This window comes from the organism of the source record quoted next, unplaced genomic scaffold (assembly GCF_019419815.1).
Source record: "Pyrus x bretschneideri cultivar Hongxiangsu unplaced genomic scaffold, Pyrus_bretschneideri_v1 Contig70, whole genome shotgun sequence".
In the NCBI taxonomy this organism is placed as follows: Eukaryota; Viridiplantae; Streptophyta; class Magnoliopsida; order Rosales; family Rosaceae; genus Pyrus; species Pyrus x bretschneideri.
In genome coordinates this window covers 2,072,640-2,084,549 of record NW_025999810.1, presented here as the reverse complement: position 1 = coordinate 2,084,549, position 11,910 = coordinate 2,072,640, and positions in this window count along the sequence as shown.

The following is an 11,910-nucleotide window of genomic DNA, read 5'->3' as shown; positions in this document are numbered from 1 at the left end:
AACAGCATGATACTCCTGCCAGGAATTTACTTAACACGATTGTGACTAGCAACCTCCACTACTTGTGAATATAAGTTCATAACAATTAGGTGAAACTCCCATATATTCTAGCATCAAATTCATGCATGTAAACTAAGTGTGCACGCTCAATCAACATACATGAATAAGTTATCAATCAATAAGTTAAGCAAATTGCATTCACAATTTATGAAATCACAACTAGAAGTAATCAATTCATATTGCAAATATAATCATGGTTTCAAAGTCTCCTCTAGCTAAAACAAGTTTAGCCTCTCATGTTCACAATTAAACAAAGAAAACTTAAACTAAACATTGAAAACAAAGATTGAATACACCTAGAAACGTTCCAACAATCCAACTTGAATGGCAGGCACGACTCTAAGCTATCCTCTCTCCTTTCTCCTTGCAAAATTGTGGCACAAGGGTGTTTGGGTATGAAATTAGGTTGTGATGGATGAATGGTATGGTGTGGATGTAGGTGTGGAAGGTTGAATGATGGCTAAATGATGGATGTTTCTTTTGTGCGGCAGATTGTGTAAAATAAAGGGAGAAAGGGCAAGGCATTAATTAATTAATTTGGGAAAGATTTAAGACTCCAAATCCTCCAAGAAAAAGGTAACAAATCAAAATCCCAAAGAGAAAAGGGTAGGAAAGTTGCGGCAGCATCCAAACAATATGTTACCACTTACCACCACCGTACCAAACAATATGGAGTAGATTACCTATTCATGGCGATACACACTACAACTTTACAAACCATCTGTATAGCAATTTGGTTCATAAGGTGATTAACCTTCATAGATGATAGTGAGCTTCCAAACGGAAAAGAAATATCACCATCAAAGTTTCTCAAAGCAATTGAGGAGTCAAGGACTTGAATCATTGTATTTTGTGAAAATTATGCATCCTTAACATGGTGTTTGAATGAACTTGCTAATATCCGTAAGTGTAAATAATATTCAAAGCAACAAAAGATTTGATCAATTTTTCACAAGCTGAATCCCTTAGAAGTACCAAATCCTTTGATTTTTGTGCTTCCGCGATTCACCTTGTAAAAAATTTGCCAAACTTATCATTTCTTTGAAAATTCTTTACATTGAAGGATCTTACCAAGTTCATCCAAACACCATGTTCCGGATGCATAACTTTTCAGAAAATGCAATGATATATACAAGTCCTCGACTCCTCAAATGCTTGAGAAGCTTCGACGCTGATCGCTTTCTCTCTCCCCCTCTGTTGGTCATGACCAGATCGGATGGAAGAGCTTCTCTCAACATGTTTACACTCTTTGGTGCTATGCACAAACTCTTGGCTTTGCACCCCCCGCACACTCATCTTTCTATAACTCCACACTTTATTGACATCGGCGGAGGCTTGCATTCTCAGGAGGATATTAAACAAATAAAGCTCCCAAACCATGCCAGGAGGTGGTAAACCTAACTTTCGCAAGGCAAGGATCGGACAGTCCTACCTACTAGCTTTAGCCAAAGTAGTTGTCGGCCTACTTTACTTTTCCTTTTTCCTTTTTCTTTTTGGTTTTGGTTTTGGCTGGGATTCATTTATGGAAAAGCTTTGGCTAACAGACCAATAGAAAGCGTTGCTATTGGGTTAACAAAAACAAAACCATCATTTTTCTAGTTCTTACAAACTAGCCATTTCTCAATTTAGTTGTTGCAAGATAGTTTTTGTTCTAATATTTGTTATTGGGGCAATGATACTGTACAAAATGGCACATTTGCTCACATTTTCTAATAAATGGTCAGTTTTGTGTGTGCAAATGATGTTTATCATTATTCACGACCGAAAAAAACAACATTATTGGTGTTCTTGTAATCCCATGGGACTCCTGTCTCATTTGCAATACTACAATCATCAACCCTTCTCTAACCTGCAATCCTCATGTTGTTTCCAAATGCAAGAGCCTAGGTGTTAGGTCATCTCCAGTCATAGAGAGCTAAATAACTTAGGCTATGTTTAGCCTTCAAAAATATAATTTTTTAAAGAATATTGCAAGACTATTTTTTGTTTTCTTCTCGTCATACATTGCTTTATTTTTGCCCTATTCGCATTTCATTAATTTATATGTATTGAGCAAAAACAATGGTGCAAAACTCATACGTTGACATTTGCATTTAATTTCCAAGGAAAAACAAGATGTGAATATGAATCAATTAATAGATTGCTTTGAGTTATAAAGCAAAAGAAAAAGAAGAAAAGAAAGAGGAATAGATGCTACGTAAACCCTTTAATTTTCTTTACGAAAAAAGAAAGGCAAATAAAAGGAAAAGGGAGATTCTGCGGTTGGGGGAATTGATAGGAGCATATTTATGCGACTTTGTTAGCCTATTTCCTTGCATTTACTTACTTAGTTTTTATTTATTATAGTGTTTTAAGTTATTTTCGTGTGTTTGTAGGTCTAAATGGTAAAGTTGGCAAGAAAAGGCAATTTAGAGCATTTTAGAGCAGTTTTGGACTTGGATTGGATAGCATGTGTATGGAGCATAATGGATGGACGTTTCTGGTGACACATGATGCTAAAAATGTGCTACAAATCTGGAAGAATTAAATTAAGGCTTGGAAGACAAGGAATCAATTGAAAACAAGGAGATCTTATCCAACCTTATCCTATCTTATCCAATCTTATCCCATATTATCCAAACATTATCCTATTTAATCCAACATTATCTAAACTTATCTCCAGCTGCAACAGGAGTCCTTATCCTATTCTAAATACTTCCCATCTGATTCTAGGAGTCCTAATCCATTCAAACAACTCAATCCCTTTCCTTATTGGATTCAACCATTTTAACCCTATATATATGAAGTTCCTGCAGATATTTAGGGACAACCATAGAGAGACAAATTCAGAGAAATTAAACACTTTGTGCCGTAGCTTTGCAAGGAAGGAAGGAGAAGAAGAGCTTGGAGCCATGCCTGCCATCCAAGGCCTTTGGGATTGTTGGAGCGTTCCTAGGTGTATTCTAACCTTAGTTTTAGTCCAATGTTTGTTTTAATTTGGTTTTCAATTATGATGAACATGTGGAACTAATTTCTTTTTAGCTAGAGGTGGATTCAAAGCCATGAACATATATGTGATATGAATTGATTACATCCAGTTATTGTTTTGTAAAACATGAATGTGATTTACTTTTCTGTTTGATTGATAACTTATTCTTGTATGTTGATTAAGGGTGCACACTTAGTTTGCATGCATGAATTTGATGATAAAATATAAGGGAATTTCACCTAATAGTTATGAAATTATATTTATAAGTAGTGGAAGTCACTAGTCATGATTGTGATAAGTAAATCCATAGTAGGAGTATCATGCAGTTCCTAGTTACGAATGCCTTGTCAATGCTTATGATTTTCATAGAACTTAATGATCTTTGATATGTATCTCTATCATGCAGTTCATATAGGAAACTTGATAAGAATAATTTGGTTGCGTCGTTGAGTCCAATTCAACGAATTTAGGAAAATCTGATGGTTAATTTGTGCAGTTCATGGTTAACTTGGGGCATTGTCATTCATGGTTTATTGGAATAATAACTGGGAATCGATTTGTATGCATATGTGTCATGTGTGGAGATGAACCCTCTAGCTAGTTTTTCACCCATAATTCACCCAATTTTGTACCAAACTTAATTCGTTTTTGCAATCTGCTTAGTTTTAGTTAAATTCGTCAAAGCAACCTCCATTGAGTATTTTGAGTCTTTTTAGTTTAAATTTCGTCCAAACTTCTTTCTAGTGCTTGTTTTGAGTCAATTTAATTTAGTTTTGTGTTATTTGAGTCAATTAACTTGTTTTGAGTTGTTTGAGTCTAGTTTTCTGTTTTTGAGTCTAATTAGTGTAGATTAGCATCCCTTCTAATCCCCGGTCTAGAACGATCCATACTTTCACATAAGACTCTAATGACTCAAAACAGACCAAACTGACTCAAAACAGTGCAAAACAAACAAATTGACTCAAAACATGAACTAAAGGGGAATTTGGACGATTTCTAGACTTGACTAAAAACACCAACCGGGGGGGGGGGGCGGTTTGCTTGGACTGATTTTAAACTAAAACTAAGTAGGTTGCAGAAACAAAGTAAGGGTGGTAAGAAACTAAGGTAACTTAAAGGGGTGAAAAGCTAGCTAGATGGTCATTCTCCACACATGATACATATGCATACAAATCGAGTTCCAGCTATTATTCCTATAAACCACGAATGATAATGCCCCAAATTAACCGTGAACTGCACAAATTGACTCTCAGATTTTCCTAAATTCATTGAATTGGACTCAACGATGCAACCAAATTATTCTTATCAAGTTCCCTACATGAAATGCATAATAGAGATACATATCAAAGATCATTAAGTTCTATGAAAATCATAAGCATTGACATGACATTCGTAACTATGAACTGCATGATACTCCTACCAGGAATTTACTTAACGCGATTGTGACTACCAACCTCCACTACTTGTAAATATAAGGTCATAACTATTAGGTGAAATTGCCTTATATTTTAGCATCAAATTCATGCATGCAAACTAAGTAGGCCTCCTTAATCAACATACAAGAATAAGTTATCAATCAAATAGTTAAGTAAATTGCATTCACGATTTATGAAACAATAACTAGATGCAATCAATTCATATCACATATATGTTCATGGCTTTGAATTCACCTCTAGCTAAAACGAAATTAGTTCCACATGTTCATCATAACTAAAAACCAAATTAAAACAAACATTGGACTAAAACTAAGGATAGAATACACTTAAAAAAGCTCCAGCAATCCCAAAGGCTTTGGATGGCAGGCACGACTACAAAGCTGTGGCACAAAGTGTTTAATTTCTCTGAATTTCTCTCTAAGGCTCTTCTCTCAATTATGCAACTGATGTGGGTATTTATAGGGCTAGGGGGGCACGACAAGGTTGTGTTGGAGAAGGATTACACACTCCAATCCCACAAGGAAAAGGCTAATTACATGGCAGAAATCAGGGAGAATAAGGAAAGGGTGGTGTGGCACCTTTTTAGGCTTCTAGAATTCTGATATTAGGTGTTCTAATGTGAAAATAACTCCCCCATGCAGCTGGAAAGAAGGTAGGATAGGATTAGGATATGATAAGATTAGTTTGGATAATGTTAGAGAAGATAAGATTGGATAAGGTTGAGATAAAACAGAATTGGAAAAGGTTTTGGATAATGTTCCTTCTCTTTAGCTGATTCCTTATCTTCTATGTCTTGAATTAATTTTTTCAACTTTTTAGCACATTCCTAGCCTCTTTTGATCTTCAAAAACGTCCATCCACCTCACTTCATGCATGTGCTATCCATTCCAAGCCCAAAACTGCTCTAAAATACTCCAAATTGCCTTTTCTTGCCACTTTTGCCATTTGGACCTATAAACACACGAAAATAGCTTAAAACACTCTAATAAATATAAACTAACTAAGTAAATGCAAGGAAATAAGCTAACAAAGTCGCATAAATATGCTCCTATCAAGTTTCCGACCAAATCATCCTTTTGTTTGAGTCTATTTCGGTGTAGATAGTGTGTGATACATAACATAAGCATTAGAACCACACCTCCAATATGAATTGAATCGAAAGAACAGAGAATACTGGCAGCATCTGACAATGCTGATGAGGTTGATGGATTAACTGACAAATCAAGACTAAAATTAGAAAATGTTGTAGGCGTATTGGTTCGCTACACAAATTAATGGGTAACATCATTTAATTATACGCTAAGCAATGTAGATTCAAGCATTTGTGGCTTTGAGATCAGAGATAAGATATTTCTAAGAGGAATTGCTTTATTCAACCTCACCTAACCACACTAGATTCAAAGCAATCAATTACTTTAATGTCTTGCTTTGTTACAAGTCTGCATTAGTTGCCTTCGCTAAAAAGGAGGATAATTACTTTCCTAAAGTCATGCATTCTTCCTTGGAAGGAAGGAAATGAAACAAATATACACTGGCTAGGAGTAAATACATATGGTTCATGTGGAAAAATAGTAAGAACTAACAAAGCACAAGTTTATGTGGTTCGGCAAATTAGCCTACGTCCACGTTATAGTTGATTAGCTAGTCTTATTGATCATAATTTGAAAAGTCCCCTAGGAACCCAACATATTTACACCACCCAGCCACCTTAGATCATCTTCAAAAGAGATGTCAAATATATCAAATAGGACTCAAAGACATTTAGGTATTCTCCGAAGGAGATGCCATATGTGGTGTGGCAATTAAGTTATTTGACTCCTTACTTTATAGCATTTTTTTTTTTACCAAAAAAAAGGAGTCCAATATATTTAATTTAATTTTCTTAATTTTTAGGTCCCATTGACAACCAATAGAATTAAAACTTAAAATCAATTTCAATTATTTTTTAATAGCTGATGTAACCATGGAGCCCAATGTAATAATAAAATAAATATTTGACACATTGTTGACCCTAAACATTACAAAGCCTATGTAGCGTGCAGACCGAGTAACTAATGAGCTAACTACATCCTTCGGTTGATGCAAAGCGTGCCAACTTGTCAGCCGATGAGTAAAATTTGTTGATATTGCGTTGAGTGTGTTGCTGACTTCTTGATTTTGTGACTGCAGCCGAGGAAGGAACAAGTCTCGGCCTTTGGATTCTCGAGCTTGAAGACAAGGCTGTTAATCTCCGAAGTTCATGAATCATCGGTGCCGGATTTGGTCACGGTGATTATATTTATGAGAGTATAAGCACGTCGAATCGACACCAAACTATATGGACACAAATACTCAAAGATGACGTATGTCTTGATGGTAAATGTGGTTCAACCGTCAGAATGCAGAACTCTGAAACTCACTTGTGAGTATCCAATCATAAAATTACTCAGCATTCAATGTGCCGAATGTCGTAACTCGTAACACCTTACTTCGCCGAGAATGGTAATAAAGTGACCTCTGCCAATAAGGATTCGTAAACCTTTCTTGATCGAGACTTGGATAGGTAACCAGTCGACCTCGATGCAGTGCTGTTTATCCAAAACTGAAAGTGCTCCTTGGTCGATTGATTCTATGGCAACAGTGTTGTTTATCCAAACTGAAGATGTGTTAGCGGAAAAAGAAAATGAAAAATCTCAAGTTTGTTTAAGAGGTTTACGTATGGTAATTGTGTGTTGAATTGGAGAGACTTTAATTACGCACACCGTTCTCTATTTATAGCAGCAAGAACAAATCCTAACCACACTCGAACTAGGACTCCTTACCCCAATCCATCTTATCTAGGCCAATCCCCCTTCTATTAGGATTTTGAATTCAACCTCTTATTAGGCCACATTCACTTCCACTTGTCAATATCTTTATCTGGCTGAGAATCCTTACTGCATCAGGACTTAACCTCTTCATTCATCCACTTCGCAATAGGGCCCACCACTTCCTATTCATCTGGAATATTCTTTTCCTAAACAGGACTTGGTCGACCTTAGTTAGGCGGCCCATGAACCGGCTGGTTTGTAGCAATCCTCGAGCAGAGCTTCTGGGACGAGAACAATTCCATACTCGGCCTAGCCCAATAATTTTAGGTCTAAACACACATCGATTGCAAAAGAAGGAGATTTAACATTTGTATTCAATTGGCCACATTAGCCATCAAATAAAGTTTTGGGCCACATTAGCCATCAAATAAAGTTTTGACATATTATATTTGACATCTCTTTTAGATATGCTCTTATAAATGTAATCAAAGAATAATATAATTATTCCAACACTTCCTCTCAAGCTAATGCAAGAATATTGAAGTAGACAAGCTTGAAGAGAAAGTTTTGAAATTGAGTCTTAAATAGGCATTTGGTTAAGATGTCAGCCAGCTGCTCCCCACTTTTAACAAACATCATTTGGATGGTATTATCTTGAACATTTTCCTAAACAAAATGACAATTAACTTCAATGTATGTGGTTTTTTCATGGAATATAGTAGTAGAGGCAATGTGTATGGGAGCTTGATTATCGTAGAATAATTTCATGGGTTGTGGTGAACCAAATCCCAAGTCATTAAGAAGAGCTCGAAACCATATTAACTTATTGGTTATAAACGATATCTCTATATTAAGCTTCCGCACTTGAACGAGCAACTACATTTTATTTCTTACTCTTCGAAGTGACTAGATTTTCTCTGACAAATGTACAATATCAAGTAGTGGACTTCCTATCTGCTTTACAGCCCATCCAATTGGCATCGTTGTATCCAACTATCTCATTATGTCATTCTTTTTCATCATCACACCTTGTCCTAGAGAACCTTTTAGATATCGTAGAATTCTTCTGACTGCCTGCAAATGGTTAGTTCTTGGAGCATGCATATGTTGACTCTCTAAGCTAACAGCATACGTTATGTTTGGGCGAGTGATTATGAGATAAATAAGCCTCCCAACCAGTCTTTGATAATGCCTAACATCATAATTTGCTTTCCAGTTTCTTGAAGATGAGCCATCATATAGTTCATTTGATTAAGAAACAATCACTTTTCGAAGAAGCCATTTCAATGCCAAGGAAGTATTCTAGAACACCCAAATCTTTATTGAAAACTTCTTAAGAGAGAAAAGACTTGAGCTTCTTTATTTCATCCACGTTACTTCAAGTGATAATAATATCATCAATATAAATCAAACAACAAGCTTTCCAAATGGTCATGCCTTAACAAACAAAGAAGAATCAGCATAACTACTCTTGAAACCTATACTTTCGAGAACTGAGCTAAGCTTCGTATACCAGGCCCTAGGAGATTGCTTGAGAGCATAAAGTGCTTTATTTAATTTGCAAAATCATTCCTTTTTATATTCTTGAGGATGCCCTTGAGGAATGCACATATTGACGACAATATACAGAAGCACTCGAACTATGTTCATCTTAATTTGCAACTGGAATACAGGTTTCATTATAATCTACTCAATAGGTTTGAGTGAAAACTTTGGTGATTAGCCTTGCCTTATGTCTTTCAATCAAACCATCACTATTGAATTTAGTCCTGTAAACTCATCTACAAGCAACAGGTTTCTTTCCTTTTGGTAATTTGACAATACTCGCGAGGAAGGAAAAACGAGCAGTTTACTTTCATCGCATTCCTCCACACTGGTTGAGTAGAGGCTTCTTGAAAGGATTTAGGTCCAAATGCCCTTGAAATGCTGCTTAGAAAAGCATAATGTGATGAAGAAACATTTTCATGGGACATGTAATTTTGAATTGGATACCTAGCCTTCATGATCATGAGTTGAATGATAATTTTCTGCTGCAATTTTAGAATCATCATGAGATAAATTTGATGTACTGGAATTGTTGATGTTTATACCGATTGATCATAGAAGAAAAATTTTGATATGCTTGCGAAAAGTAAGATAAGTAAAAAAAAGTTGGCAAAGGTACCTGATCAACAATTGGACAATGTACTTGATCAACAAAGAGCTCCCTTGAAATTTAGCTCCAGACTGTTTGTCAAAGAATACCTTCGTTTCAAAATTGAACATGACGAGAGATTAGTATTTTCCTTGTTTTAGGATCATAACACTTGTACCCTTTTTTTTTTTTTTTTTTTTTTTTTTTTTTTTTTTTACGAATATCCATGAAATACAAACTTTATAGCTCGAGGATCAAATTTATCTCGATGAGCAGCTTGAACATGAACAAAGCATGTACATCCAAAAACACAAATGCAAGATATTCATCTTTTGTTTTTAAGAACTTCAAAGGGTGACTTGGAGCCAAGAGTACGAGTTGGAAGTCTATTACTTAGGTATATAGTAGTAAAACTCCATGCGACCAAAACTTCTTGGGAACATTCATTTGAAACATGAGTTTTTTTCAAGAAGATCCCCATTTTTTTCTCTCCACCACCCCATTTTGTTAGGGTGTACCCAAACAACTCGTTCAATGTACGATGCCTTGATCAATTAAAAAACCTGAAAATAAACTTGTCATAAACTCAGTGCCATTATCAGATCAGATCACCTTGAATCGAGTACCAAATTGATTCACAATTTCCTTACAAAAAATCTTTTGAAGCATGATAGAACCTCACTCATAGAATCAAGTATCAAATTGGCTCAACAAAAGTCATCAACAAAGGCAACAGAATACCTAAAACCATTGTGAGATTCTAAGAGCACTTTCAGTGTAGGAAGGACCTCATGGGCAATAGGCAACACAATCCATCCCTAAGTTGAATAGCCCAGGCAATTCGTATTAAAATATTAATATTTTTTATTTTTTATTTTATAAAATAATAAAAGATAACTATATTTTTAATTTCAGATAATAATAAAAAAATTAGTTGAAAGTATTCGAAAATATTGAAATGTAGTGTAAAGTGAAAGAACATGGTTAAATATTTATAGAAAAAATTATAATTTTTTATATTTTTAATTAGCTTTTTATAATTTTTTATATTTTTTAATAATTTCTATAATTTTTTAACACTACTACATAAAACAGTTTTGGCGACGAAATAGAAATCGCAATCATCGCACATACCTGTAAGTGCGATGAAATAGAACTCCTTGCATGAGTTTAAAGGGACAAAGATGTTCGTGGCGCAAGATAGAGCAACGAAGGTGTCTTTCGTCGCCAATACTTTTATGGGCCAAAGCTCTCCTTATCGCAAGATTGTACTCTATTTTCGTGTTTGTTAATAGGATTATTTTGTCGGGCAAACCATTGTTAATTTTTTTAAAAATAAAATTATATATAAACTAAATTTTAAACAAAATAATTTTGTTTGGTTAAATTGAATTAGGAACAGTAATTGATAAAAAAAATATTAATTAAAAATATATGTGAAAATGTACGTACAAGCTAGGAAATTTTTTAAAAGTATGAATGTTTAATTAAAAAAAAAAAAAAAAAGAAGTTGTCAGAGTCAGCTTTGCCAGTCGGCTGTGCTGGGTCGAGGGTCTAGTTGGTAGAAGGTGTAGTAGGAGGAGGTGTAGCGGTGGGGATGTCGAAGCCTCCCCTCAAAAGTGCGGTGATGATCTGGGCCATCCTAGACTCCTGGGTAGTAATATGAGCATGCTGGGTGGCGATATGGGTAATCTGCGTCGCAATGTGTTGATTTTGGGCCATCACCTGTCGCTGGAATTCCTCTACTTGCTCCGTCAATGATGCGACCTGTCCCAAGGTGGAGGTGGAAGAGGAGGCTCCTGTCTCATGATGGCGGGGATTTCCCATGCCCCGATACATCTTCGCCCACCTAAGACCTAGTTTCTGGTCGAGGGTATCTATCATGATACAAAGACCCGCATCCTTAAGGGGGGCAACTCCTTCACCAAGGTGTCAAGGGGAAGTTGGGAAGCCACTTCCTTGAGGACAGCCTGACTCCTCTCAACCATAGTAGCCTATAATTATAAAGGGAGTTTTAATGAAAAGCCCACGGTACTATTCAATTTAACGAAAAACCATATTTTTACACTAAAAAGTCAATCCTGATACTATTCACTTTAGCCTTTATTTTGTCCTTATCATTAAAACTCAAAGTTTTCAAGTTCTTTTCATTAGTTTTCCTAATTATAAAAGCAAGTTAATTAATATTTATATAACATTTATTTAAAATGAATAAGAATTATAAATTTAAAAATTACAAAAACTTACATGGAGCTCCTCCGTCAACTCATCACCAGGCGGCACGTACACCTTCTTGAACGTGTCAATCTCAGGAAACTTCGACCCTGTCTGCTTTAAAAATTAATAAAGACACGAGTTATTAGTTGTGTAATTTAGAGTAAGAGTAATAATTTTTTATTTTTTTAAATGTGGTCATCCGACGTCGCTCCTTCATCCTGTATGAGAAGCGTCGGGAGCCGAATTGGTGAATAAGCTTATTCTTCGACCTATTTATTGTGTTGGCCTTGGCTCTTTTATATTAAA